Source organism: Equus asinus, chromosome 6, assembly GCF_041296235.1.
Source record: "Equus asinus isolate D_3611 breed Donkey chromosome 6, EquAss-T2T_v2, whole genome shotgun sequence".
Classification (NCBI taxonomy): domain Eukaryota; kingdom Metazoa; phylum Chordata; class Mammalia; order Perissodactyla; family Equidae; genus Equus; species Equus asinus.
In genome coordinates, this window is record NC_091795.1 from 78769284 (window position 1) to 78783860 (window position 14577).

Below are 14577 nucleotides of genomic sequence, written 5' to 3' on the forward strand. Positions count from 1 at the left end.
CTGGGCCCTCATCCTGGAAGTCCAAAGCTCCTGCCATACTCAATTTCTTCGCAGGAAAAAGCACGCAGGGCCAGCAACGGCTGCCTCTGATAGGGCCACTGTAGGGCCTTTCATGATAAGAGCTACAAAGCTTTAATTTGTACATTTTTTTTTTTTTTAGCAGAGTGGCCTATCTGGTTTTTTTCCCTCTCAACTTTAAAACATGCAAGTTAATAAACAGTCCAGCCTTGGATAAATTTCTTGAAACCTGACAATCCATAAATCCATCTGTCTTTCCCACTCAAACAATGTCCTTGATGAGAAGCCTCCTGGGGGCCTAAAAATGCAAGGTCAAACCTGCTGCTTTTCTTCTCTCTCTTTCCTTTTTTCCTTTTTTTTTTTTTTTTTTTGGTTAAATAAAACTTTCCTTTTGCAAATGCTTGCATTTGCAGAGCTGCATACTTCACGGACTTCTTTTACACATGAAACTTCTCAAGTCTAGAGCCTTGTAAACGTCTCTGAAGCGCAGCAGGCTCTCCCGTGAAGCTCACAAGCTGTCATGTGGATGAGAAGTGGGTGCCACTTCCCCACGTTCTTGGGGAGTAGGCAGTCGTTATAAACCATCGCCGTGGCAATGGATGGTATGGTCTTATTTTTGTATTTATAGATACACATGCACAGAGAAAAGTCTGAAAGGATATACGCTAAAACATCATTTCTGCTTACTTCAGGATGGGGGCATTAGAGATGATTTTTACTTCAATTAGTATTTCAAGGTTTTCTACTATGAACATAGATTATTTATATGCCTTTTAAAATTACTATAATAAAGACTACGTAGCCACATAAAAAAGCTCAATAACCAAAAGTTAAATGAGACTTTTCCTTCTGACATGATGGAATAACATGTACTGGATTTACCCTCCCTCAAGAAACACTTAGAAAACCAGACAAAATATATGAAACAATTATTTTCAGACGTGGACGACAGGCAGCACCGTGATTCCTGAGAGAAGGGCCACAGACGCAGTGAGCGCTTCAGCAGTCCTGCCTTCCTGCTCACAGGCACATTCCAGGCTGCGGGCAGGGAAGGGGAACCCCCATCCAGCTGTGTTGAGGAGAAAGAGATCGCGGTTCAGAGAACATGAGAAAGCTGGAAGCTGCAGGACAGAGTTCCGGCGAAGAGACAGATACATAGAAAAATGGCTCAAAAAATCCTGCCTAGGAATCCCCTTAAGTCTTTACTGAATACCAAGATGCTCATGTGCAGAGTGAAATTCCAGGAGGCCAGACAAAGAGCTACCAAGAGACAGTGAGCTGAACAGTTCCCAGAGCTTACAGGGCAGTTAAGTTCCAACCAGCCGGAAAGCAGAGTCCTTGGTGATAACTCAGCGCACTCACTGGGAAACTCAGTGGGGCCATGCATCTTGTGACGAATATGGCAAACCCTAAAGCCATCACTAAAGAAACAAGACAAGGAAGTAGGGCAAATAAGCCAATAGCGAAGATAAAGTGGAATTTTAAAAATATCCAACCAAAAGTCACAAGAAAAGAAGGAAGAAAGAAGAGACAGACAAATAGAAAACAAATAGTAAAAAGGTTCTCTTCATCCCAATCATGCTGATAATATATTGAGTGTAAATAGTTAAACATTCAAATTACAAGGAAGAGAGAGCCTGGGTAAATGCAAGACCCAATTACATGCTGCTTACAAGAAAAACACTTTAAAATTAAAAACACAGATAGGTTAAAAGTAAAAGGATGGAAAAAGATATATTATGCAAACAATAAGAATATGAAAACTGGAATGGCTAATTTAATATCAGACAAAGTAGACAGCAGGACAAGAGATGTTACCAGTTATAAAGAGAGACATCTCACGGGCTGGCCCGGTGGTATACTGGTTAAGTTTTCACGCTTCACTTCAGCCACCCAGGGTTCACAGGTTCAAATCCCAGGTGTGGACCTAGCACGGCTCATCAAGCCAGACTGTAGGGGCGTCCCACATAGAGGAAGATGAGCACAGACGTTAGCTCAGCAACAATCTTCCTCAAGCAAAAAGAGGAAGACTGGCAACAGACGTTAGTGCAGGGTCAATCTTCCTCACAGAAAAAAAAGAGAGAGACATATCACAATGACAAAGAGGTCAATTCATCAAGAAGATGTAACAGTCTTAAACGTGTACACACTCAATAACAAAGCTTAATATACATGCAGCAAAAACTGGCAGAACTGAAGGAAAAACCAACAAATCCATGTTTATAGTTGAATACTTCAAAAGACTTATTTTGATAATTGATAAGTAGACACAAAAAGTAGGAAACCTGACTAACACTATCAAACAATTTGACCTAATTGATATTTATAGAATGCTCCACCCAACAATATCAGGTACACATTCTTTTCAAGTGCATAAGAAACATTTACCAAGATAGGTATATACTGGGCCATAAAACAAGTCTCAATAAATCAAAAGAATTAAGTGACATAGAGGATGTTCACCCACTACAACAGAAGTAAATTAGAAATTAATAACAAAGATCTTTGGAAAATCCCCAAATTGTTTAGAAATTTAAAAATCACACTTCTAAATAATCCATGAGTCAAAGGAGAACTCACAAGAGAAAAGAGAAATTAGAGAATATTTGGAACTGAATGCAAATTAAAACACGGCAGCTGGCCAAGTGGTTAAGTTCATGTGCTCCACTTGGGCAGCCCGGGGTTCCCAGGTTCGGATCCTGGGCATGGACCTACACAGTGCTCATCAAGCCAGCTGTGGAGGCATCCCACACAGAAGAACTAGAATGACTTGCAGCTAGGATATACAACTATGTACCCGGGCGGCTTTGGGGAGGGAAAAAAAAGAGGAAGATTGGCAACAGATGTTAGCTCAGGGCCAATCTTCCTCACCAAAAAAAAAAAAAGCACATACCTTTAAAAAAAAACAAAACATGGCATATCAAAATTTGTGGGGTACAGCTAAAGCAGTACTTAGAGGGAAAGTTTAGCTTTTAATGCTGTACTGGAAACAACCCAAATCTCCATCAACAAAAGGGATAAACAACTTGTGGCATATCCATACAATAGAATACCACTTGGCAATAAGTATATGATATATGCAACAACATGAACGAATCTCAAAAACATTATTGAGTTTCCTTCGTTGGAAACCCATAATCAAAAGAGTACATTTATATGAAGCTCTTGGAAAGGTATCTATTCCATAGTGATAGAAAGCGTACCAGTGGTTGCCTTGGACTTGTGGGGAGGGGAGACATTTGGGATTAGCTGGGAAGACGCACAAGGGAACATTTTGGGGTGACAGAAATTTCCTGTATCTGGACTCTGTAGTGGTTATACACACTTGTTGAAGAATGTTGAAATCCATTGACCTGTACACTTAAAATATATGTTTTCATTGACTATACGTTATATCTCAATAAAGTTTTTTTTTTAACTAGCATCACTAACAGTGGGGAAAAGCGCCATTATCTCACCTCCTGCTGAGTTGCAATATGAAGTATAAGCGCCACCTCTGATGTCTTGTCAAAACTATTAAACCTAAATCTAATCAAGCCTTAGGACCTGCGCTATCCCATACTATAGCCACCAGCCACATGTGACTGTTTAAATGTAAATTAATGAAAATTAAATAAAATTTAAAATTCAGTAACTGGGTGACACTGGCTACAATTTAAGTGCTCAATGGCCACATGTGGCTAGTGGCTACCTTATTGGACATGGCAGAGAGCATTCCCATTATCACAGAAAGTTCTATTGGCTAGTGCTGAGATCTAACTTCCAGATTACAGAAAGCACAGGGGATGGAGGAATGAGTTAAACCCACAAGAGGGAAACAGACAAATCCAGTCCATGGCTCATTCTACAAGACAGCTGGCCTGGTCTCTTCAATGTGTCAACACCACAGAAAAAAGTAAGTGGGGAGAGAGGAATAGACTGTTGTAGAACGAAAGTAACTAAAAAAAAGACTTAACCACCAAACCCAGTGAGTGAAACTTGACTGGATCCTGGTTTGAAAAGAGCCAGCTATAAAAGACATTTTGGGGACATACTAGGAAAAAGTGAACATGAACTAGATATTAGTTGATATTGGGGAATTACCTTTTGTTTTTTTGGAGTCATATTGGTATGGCGGTTATGTAGGATGTCATAATCTTTAGGAACTTCCCACTGAAGTATTTAGGAGTAAAATGTCATATCGCCAATTTACTTTCTAAAAGATCAGCAAAAATAAATACATGCACTGGTCATTGCAGTATCTTTTGAAATGCAGCAAAACATAAAGTTATGTAAATTTTTATCAGCAGGGGACTAGCTAAGTAATATATGTCCATCTATACGCACAGACAGAGAGGGAGACACTATCTAGCAGGTGAAATGAATAAACTTAGATACGTTTCAACAAAGATAAATCTTAAAAGCATAACTTTGAAAAAGCAAGTTGCAAAACGGTCCTTGCAGTGTGATATTATGTGAAAGTTTTAAGAACACAAAATAATAGTATCCATTGTGGATCCAGAGAGATAAATATGTATGATTTTAAAACCTGGATGGGATGATTCAAACCAATTAATTTTAAGACACAGGGTTCTCTGGTGGGGGGGGGGGGTGGGGGGAGAGGGAAATGGAATGGGAAAGTGTTCAACCATATCTGCAACATTATATTTCTTTAAGGAAAAATAAATGTAAATGTGTCAAATCCAGTAGTGTTCACATACATCTCTATATCATTCTGTGTTATTTCTTTTGTATGCTTGAATGTTTGTGACATTTTAAAAAAATAGGGAAAAATAAATATATGTATACACATGTAGATAAAGCAAAATACAGCATAATATTCATAGTGGCTTAATCTAAGAGGTGTGCATACAGATAATTATACTAGTCTTTTAACGTTTCTGTATATTTGAAATTTTCATAAATTAGGAAAAGGAGAAAAAAATAATTCTACCCCCCCCCCACTATCATTGACATAATGTAAAATCATGGTTTTCAAGGACAAAGTCCCTGGGGTAAATTAATGCAGTTGGTGTATGGTGTGTGTGATTTTTCTCTGATTTTGGCTTTATCATTATTACTTCACTTTTGAAGGAAAGGCAGAAAGGGAAACATCTTTCAAGCTTCCCATGCTCAAGGACTGTTCCAGACCAAGAGCTGTTGCTGCTGTCCCTGTCAGCTGGGCATTTTGTCAGGCTGGCATTTGTAGTCCAGTGGGGGTGTGGCCGGGTCCAGGACGGGTACAGGTAGACCAGCTGTCTGCTCGGAGGGCAGTGCCTGAATCAGTGTATCTGGAGGTGCCAGCCCACCACGTGGAGACTCACTTTCCACTAAACTGGGCTTCATTCTGGGTCCCTCTCATGACACGTTGTTTCCTGGGCTAGAGACCTTCAGGCTCTGCTTTGGGACCTGGACACCAGAAAAGAAACAGAGCTAGAAGCACCTCGGAGATTCCCTGGGCCAACTCCAGAAGATGCCGTACACAAAACACACCCCCGCCTGCTATGGGAGTTTAAACGGGCTGAGGTCACCACTAGCAACTCTTCCTCAGGACGCCTGGTCTGCAATAAGAAATTTGCACAAAGCAAGGCTGGCACCTAGTGTTTGTTTTTCATACTGACAGTGTCCTTCCAAGCTGAGAAATTAATAAGGGCAATCTGGATAGGCCTGGTGAAGAGGAGAGAAAATGTGATGACAACACCCACTAAATTCGGCAAATTAAATGAGAGCAATAAGCTAGACACACAAGTGCTCTAAACTCCAAACGTGGACTGTCCGGTGGGGAGAAAAGACCATTTGGGGATAACTGAGAAAAATGTGCCATATCTCCATCCATGAGAACTCAACTTGGTTTCTTAAAATTAAACAGTCTCCCACACTTAACTGAATCAGGGATGGACCTCAGTCCTAAGTGCTGGAGTTGCAAGTTTCTAGAAAGCACCTATTAAGCAACAATATTTGCCATTCACTTTACTCATTCTTGCCTCCTAGAAAAGGCCCTCCTTCAAGGCCTGGGTCAATGTATTCAGGCCCCTAATCATTCTGATCCCTGGCTGGGAATAGATCATCAATCTCTCCTGTCTCATGGCTTACACAGCACTCTACCTTTAAAAGTAAATGACATATACTTCATTCTACCTTATATTCTAATTAGTTACTTAACTGTATCTCCCTACTCATCCCCATCCCTAAATTATAAGTGCTATAGTTCCCATCCCAGGGACACTCCAATGCTGTGTGTCAAATGCAGTCAACTGTGTGCAAAGCACTGAGCACTCAGCTATGAGAGAAAGGCAAAAAATAGTCCTTCCCACTGAAGAGATTCCCAACTAGGCAGACCCCCAGTGCTTCCCCTGTCCTATGGAAGTCCTAAATAAAAACACAAAATCATTCATTCAAGAGGTAAGAGCTTGCTAAATACAATGTGTAAGAGTCTTATCTACTTTGCCTAAACTGGGATGTTCAGCTACACACAGTCTTAAAGGAGCAACTAGATCATTATTTCCAATGTAACTACCCCAGCCTGATGAGGTAGAAGAGCCATCATTAAAAAAAAAAAATTAACCACCATACTATGTTCCTATGAAATGAGAAAAGTAAATTTTAAAGTTGTAATATTCCATGATGAAATCAATTCTCTTAATCTATTGCTTTATCTCAAGCCTAATCAAAATTCCCATTGGATTTATTTTAAACTTGGGGGAAAAATCATTTGAAAGTTCATCTGTAGTTTGTTACAGCCACATTGCTAAGCAATTTGTCAGGATCTACTAAAACTTAAAGTACACACATCCTGTGACCTAGACTTCTCCTCCTCCGTATCCGCTCCAGGAAGATCCTGGCACACGTGTACTACAAGCACACACAAGGTCACCGCAATACTCTTTATTTTTCTGGGAATATGGAAACAATCTCAACGCCTAAATCAATCAGAGAATGGTTCAACAGCCTGAAACTGCAGGCGCGGTCCTCAAAAGCAAGTGTGCTCACAGAATGGCAGCATCAACGCCATGTGGGAGCTGGTTATAAACGCACGCTCAAGGGCCCCACCCTCGCTGACTCAGAAACTCCAGGGCGGGGACCAGCAACCTGCCTTAACCAGCCTTCCAGCTGGTAGTTCTCTATTACTAACTTGGAAAGTCCTCTAAGATATGCTGGATAATAAAAAGCAAGTTCAAGTTGCAGAATGCTACACACAGTATACCATTTATGTGGGAAAAAAGAAACATTTCCTGAGAGCACAGATCTGTATGTATGCAAATGAACAGAAAAAGATTTGGAAGAATCTAAACTCTAAAATAACATGGTGACCTCTGCATACAACCACTGCAAGCAGGAAAGGGGTCAGGAGTGGTGAGCAAAGTTAGTTTAGCCTTATATGTAATGTTTTCATCCTTTTTTACAGGAACACATTTCTGTATTACTTAATTAAAATTTACTTTTTAATGAGATCCCTAGAGTAATCAAATTCACTGACAACAATAAGAATGGTGGTTGCCAGGGGCTGCAGGGAGGGGGAAATGAGTTAGTGTTTAATGGGTACAGAGTTTAAATTTGAGAAGATGAAAAAGTTCTGGAGATGGATGGTGGTGATGGTTACACAACAATGTGAATGTACTTAATGCCACGAAACTGTACACTTAAAAAGTGGTTAAGATGGGGGCTGGAACTGTGGCCGAATGGTTAAGTTCGCACACTCTGCTTCAGTGGCCCAGGGATCCTGGGCCAGACAGATCCTGGGCGTGGACCTAGCACCGCTCAGCAGGCCATGCTGAGGTGGCGTCCCACATGCCACAACTAGGACCTGCAACTAGAATATACAACTATGAACTGCGGGGCTTTGGAGAGAAGGGGAAAAAAAAAAAGATTGACAACAGATGTTAGCTCAAGTGCCAATCTTTAAAAAAAAAAAATGGTTAAAATGATAAATTCTATTATAAATATTTTACAACTTAAAAAATTAAAAAGTGTATTTTTTTAAATGCCTAAGCTATCTGTGAGGTAGACAGTAACGTAGTTCACAATGAACCCAGCTTTTGGCAGGACTACTGCTGTCTTCACAGGGGTCGGCTGGCAGGAGTCATCAGTGTGGTGTGTCACTGCCCCGGCCATGAAGGATTGGACATGGCGGACACCTGAAACAAGATGCACCCGGACAGTCTCTCCCAGGAATGGGCAATCTGGACTGGCTCAGGCTCCCAGCAGAACAGAGATGACACACTCAAACAGGGTATCTGAGGAGACTACTTACAAAGGTGTGAGTAGAGTTCAGGAAGAGAACAAGGGGAAGTGAAGCATCCTGGGACAGACAACAAAGGAAAGCAACCTTTAACGTGGAGCCACAAAAGCACAAAGGAAGGGAGTTGTTCCTGGGCTCCAGCTCGAGTTAAGGCACATGCAGAGGAAGGCAGCAGCCTCTGCCAAACCACAGCCAGCAGAGAGCTCACCAGGGGAATTAATACTCTGACCTCCTCACCTCCCACCCTCCAACCTCTTGCCAGTACCGCCCACTGGCTGATGGCAACCAGAAGGCAGGGAAGGGAGCTGGGCTGATGCAATTTGTAAAATTCAACCTCCTAGGGCATAGAGCAGATGGAGAAAGGGGGAGTGGGCCTGGAGAGGCAAAGAGTATCTAGCTCTCCTGAGAATCAGCAAGTGGCTGGATTTTAACATCATAAACTTGGGACTGTAAGGCAGCCAAAGGCCAAGGAGAAAGAACTATTATTAGACAGCAGAGGGCAGCAGATAAGGGGCCACAGGAAGGCCCTAAGGGTTCTTCCCCCTCCCACAGGTAATTCCTTCCTGGGGCCCAGCTGTTTCTGCCTGTGTATTGAGGTTCTTTGAAATTGTTAACACATTTGTTTTGCTTAAGATGCCTCTAGTAAGTTTGTTTCTTACAACCAAAGAATCTTTACTTAATAATATGGAAGAACGAAAAGGCAAAAATTATTTAGGAAAATATTTCAAAGAGGTATAAAGATATCAACAACAAAAATGAATTATAAAGCTACAATAGTTAAAACGAATGTACCAGCACAAGAGATCAATGGAATGGAATGGATAGCACAGAAACAGACATACCATATGATCAACATCTATAGACAGAAAAAGTATGTCTTAGTCTGTTTGGGCTGCTCTAACAAATTACCATAGAATAGGTGGCTTGGGCAACAAACATTTACTTCTCACAGTTCTGAAGGCTGAGAAGTCCAAGATCAAGGTGCCAGCCAGCAGATCTGGTACCTGGTGAGAACCTGCTTCCTGGTTTGCAGATGGCCGTCTTCTCATGGTATCCTCATGAGATAGAGGAAGCAAGCTGTCTTGTGTCTCTTCTTATAAGGACACTAATCCCATCATGAGGGCTCCACTCTCATGACCTTACCTCTCAAAGACCCCACCTCCAAATACCATCACATTGGGGGTTAGGGTTCTGACATATGAATTTTGGGGAGACACAAAATCAGTCCATAACAAATAAAGTGAAGAAAACTAGTGTGTGTATGGGAACCATAAGTTAGAGCCTCATCTCACAGATATACCAAAAAGAATTCCATACACTGAAAAACAATTCTTTTTCCACTGAAAAGAAAAAGATTAGAGCAGCAGCTTTCAAATGTCTCACCCACAGAAACACATGTTACATTGTAACCTGGTATATACATATGCCCCTCTAAAACAATCACCCTTAAGTACATGCAATGCACTGATATTTTCTATTAATACTAATTAATGATCATTTCTACCTTGAAAAACGGTGGTTGCAACCCACTTCCTTTCACAATGCACTGATAAATCACAACCAGTTACTAGAGAGGTAAGTGTAAAAAATGAAGATATAAAACGACCAGAACAAAACACAAGGAGTATCTTCCTAAAGGGAAGTCTTTGAAGCTTAAAGAAAACTATAAAGGAAAATAGCACCATGAAAAAAATGAAAAGGCAAATTAGGGGAAATATTTGGTGCATGTGGTTGGTAAGGGATGAATATCATTCCTACACAAAAACCTTTACAGGTAAATAAGACAATCCCTTTAAGCATGGACAAGAACCCAAGCCCAAAAAGACAGTAAAGAAATGCAAGTGGCAATGAAAAAAGCAGGTGAACTCAGGTTCCTGATGAAATGGAAACACAAGCACTGCTTGTAGGGCTGAAAGTTGATGCCACCTTTGTGGAAAAGGATTTTGGCAAATTTCTTAAGTCTGAAGAGAATACAATATTCATGTATTTTATTAAGTAATGCACTCCCAGGACTATCTCATAAGGACACACAAAGAAAAAACAAAATGCGAGTAGGAATGTTCACTGTAGCATTACCTGTTAAGAAACTATAACAGGAGAACGTTGAAAGTATAACATGGGTGGAATACCAAGAACCACAAGCATCATTATTTCAAAGGACAATTAACAATTTAATATGTGACAAAGGATAAAATGAACACATATTATGATTCCACTTCTGTAAGAAAAATGTGTGCACTCATGCAAAGAGAAAAAGATTAAAAGGAAATACACTGGAACATTATAAATGGTTATCTTCATTACTACGATTTTATTTTCCTTCTTAATCTTTTTGGTATTTTCCAAAATTTAGTTAATGTTATTACTTTTAAAACAATAGATTTAAAAGACACATTAAAGAAAAGGAAAAAGATTTAAGTTCACTTTTTCACCAGTGGAAAAGGGGGCTATGTTTACCCATAAGGCTCTTTTGAATTTCTTAAAAATGCCAGATGCAAAAAGGAGCTTCCCTTAGAACCTGTGCCGCACCCTCCCTTCCCACAGTGGGAAAATGTCGAATGATTCATTGTGCTGAAAACAATCTTTGCTAGGTGCTGCACACTGCTGTTTAGTGTCCCAGAGACATTGTTCCATTTGGTTATCACAGCATCCTTGCGACAGACAGCATTGTCATCACTCTCCTGTCACACGCCCAAAAAAGAAGAAATTAAGTAGATTTATCATCGCCATGCCACAGTGTGGACCCAGAATTAGAGCTTCTGCCCTAAGTATGGTCTCTCCACAACAGACTGATGGTATTCATGTTTGCCTCCTTTCATTGCCTGGACCTGATCCTATCACAAAAATCACCAATTAACAGACTCTGCCAGTGCACAACCATGTAAATGTACTTAATGCCACAGAACTGTACACTTAGAAATGGTTAAAATGGTACATTTTATGTATATTTACCACAATTAAAACAAAAAGTGGGAGGAGGCAGACTTTGTCAGGTTGAGAATAATTAACAAGGTCAAAGTTTGCCTGAAAACAGCAAGTGTGTTTCTTAAGTGTAACCATAATGTGATGGTATCCACGGTCAGGAGCAAGCTGCCCCCTGAATTATCAGAATACATCCTAACCAGCAGTCCTAAGTGGTGCCTGAGGAGATGCAAAACACCGACATTCCAACGACGGTTAACCGTCCTGTTGAAAGGAAAAGGACATGAAGTAAGAAGACCCAGAGCAACACATACGGAAACCAAGAATTCCAACCCCTCAGTACAGACTACACACTGTCCACTACTGTCACCATCCAATTCATTTCTCTTATTCCAATTCCACACTCCGGGTCAAAGACAATCTTCTAACTATAAAACTGGCTTACTGTGCGACTTTCTTATGCAGAAAAAGACACATCACCACCCAACATGAACGCTCTGCTCCACCTGACAGGTCTATTTCTCATTATAAATAAATACACCATTGAAATACCAATTTTTCTTGGAAGCCTAGTTAATGGTTCAACTATACGAAATTGCATCAACTTTAGGGACAAAGACAAAATTAAGTTTCTGAACCTGCAAAGCTTTGGCCCAGCTTTGGAACATCATGACCACATAGGTCCAGCTAAGGCAGCTGCCAAGTTGTCTGTGACTTTAGTGACTGCATCACCAGGCAAGCACACCCTTGCCTCTTTCAAACTAGAACAAATTCAACTACAACAGGGCCGAGGGCAAGCCTATAACAACACGCTTTCACACCTATTTATTTCCATTAGGAAATCCTTTTTTTAAACAGTAGCATCCAAAAAGTATATTTTCTCCCTCTTTGAGCCATTATTACCTAGAAAGAAAATGCCAGACAATTTTTAAACTGGTGATTTTCAACTTGTGGATTTTACATGACATTCCTTACCTCCTAAAGTGCATTTATAATCTCCCTGTTCTTCTCAGAACTATCTTCCTATTAAAAATTACTCATACATATATGCAAATCCATTATAGTACTGATGAGCACTGTCAATCTAGTTTTCTCACACCAAGTCAGCCAGCACCGCACAGAAGAATGGACACCGTGGATCCTATGATTTCTCCCACATTGCTTCCTGTTTGAATGATGCCTGCTCACTCGTTTACACTGTTGTGGCCTTTCGTTCCGCCAGTTTTCTGAGCCAGTGCACAATGTGGACGCACAACGGGTCAGCACAAGGGACAGTGCTGAGATGCCACAAAGATGAAGATCACTATGCTAGATTAGAAGAAAAACAAATTTTATGCCTGAGTTGCCTTCAAAGAAGGGATCAATAAATGGTCAATATGAAGGGCATCATAAAAACCACTGCAGCCTGGGAGGATTCACCAGTAATATCAATTACCTTGGAAAGAAATCATGGCTGAAGGATGTCATGAACTCAGATTTGAAGAGAATGGAAGACTAAAACGTCAATTCCTCCTACCGTGCCACCACTCTCTCTTGGTGTCCCTGGGGGTTTCTCTTCCCTTGTACTCCAATACTAGAGTGGTCAGGCCTGGGTGCTTTTCCTATGTACGTTTATTCCCGTGGGAAGGTCACCCAGTCTTGTGGCTTTACTGTCACATACAGGTCAATACCAAATCTCTACCTCCACCTCGCCCTCTCCCCGCAAGTTAACTGGGTATGTATTTTCATTCCCAATAAACATCTATAACTCAACATGTCCAAAACTCAATTCCTGATCTCCCTTCCCAAACCTGTTCCACCCACAGCATCATCCAGGTGCTCCAGCAAAAAACACTTGGGAGTCCCACGTGACTCCTTTTTTCTCACAATTGACAGGAAAGCCCACTAGCTCTAACTTTGAAACAATCCCAGAAGCCGACCAAACTCCATTACTACCACCACCCTGGTCTAAGTCACCATCACCTCTCACCTGGATTACAACAAAAGCATCCTACTGGCTTCTGCCTGTTAGGATTCAGATCTCCAATTTCTTAACACACCACCAGGGCGACACTAAATTCTCAACACAGAAGCCAGACCACATCATTGCTCTGTTCAAACGCTGCAACTCCGTTTCAGGCAGAGCATAAACCAGTCCCTTCAACGGCCCACAAGGCATTATGGAACCTGACTGCCCATGACCTCTCTGCTAATCTCTTGATGCAGTCTTTCTCTCTGTTCAGGTCGTATTTCTCTCTTCTCAATATTTCAACACATCAGACACGCACTGGCCGTAGGGCCTTTGCTCATGCTGTTTCCTCTGCCAGAACACTCGTCCCCAGATACCCACTTAGCTACCTCTGTCACTCCTCCTAGTCTATGTTCAAATCATGTCTTCTCAACAGGCCCTACTCTGATCATGTATTTAATTCTGCAACCTGCACTACCCTACCCCAACCCCCGATCTCTTTACTCCACTTTTTTCCCCCATAGCAGTTACCATCTTTTAACATACTATATAGAATTTACTTACTCATTACACACTGTTTATTGCCTCTATCTCTTTGGTAGAATGTCAGCTCCTCAGGACAAGCATCTTTTTTTGCTTTTTTCAGTGGCGTATACCAGGCAATTAAATCATTCCTGGCATAGAGCAGGCAATCAATAAATACTTGTTAAATGAATGAACGTGCAATGTTGAGAATTACTTCCACAGGAATTGTTATAACAGCCTTATACAGCATCAACATACCCAACGTTCTCACTACCAAGATCCCATTTCTGACCCTCAAACAACCTGCTGCACTAAGGCTTCAAAAGTCCCAAAACTAAAGCCTGGACATCTACTTAGGTCAAATCATACTAATACAGTCATGGGCTGCATAATGACCTGTCACTCAATGAAGGAGCACATATACAATGGTGGTCTCATAAGATCAGTACCATGCAGCTTAGGTGCGTAGTAGATGTGTCTAGACAGGTGTACAGAGGGCTATACATCTCCATTTGTGTAAGTACGCTCTATGAAGTTCACACAAGGACGAAATTGCCTAGTGACACATTTCTCAGCATGTATCCCGTCATTAAACAAGGCATAACTGTATACTCACCTATACCCAAAGAACTTTTTACAAAATAATCTCAAAATACCACTACTTAGTATTCTTGCCAAAACAACTTTAAACCAGAATATACTCATAAGGAAACAATCAGACAAATCCAGATTGTAGGACATTCTGCAACACAGCGTAATTTACAAAGACTCTCATTTAAATATCAAAATCATGAAACACACACATATACAACGGGGAATATTCTGGAATAGAGCAGTATGACAGCCAATTACAATGTGTGATCCTGGATTTGAGCATGAATGGAGGGTTAAATTTTCAAAATAAAAAGCTGGGAAGAAAACTTAATCTCAGAAAATACACCACCAC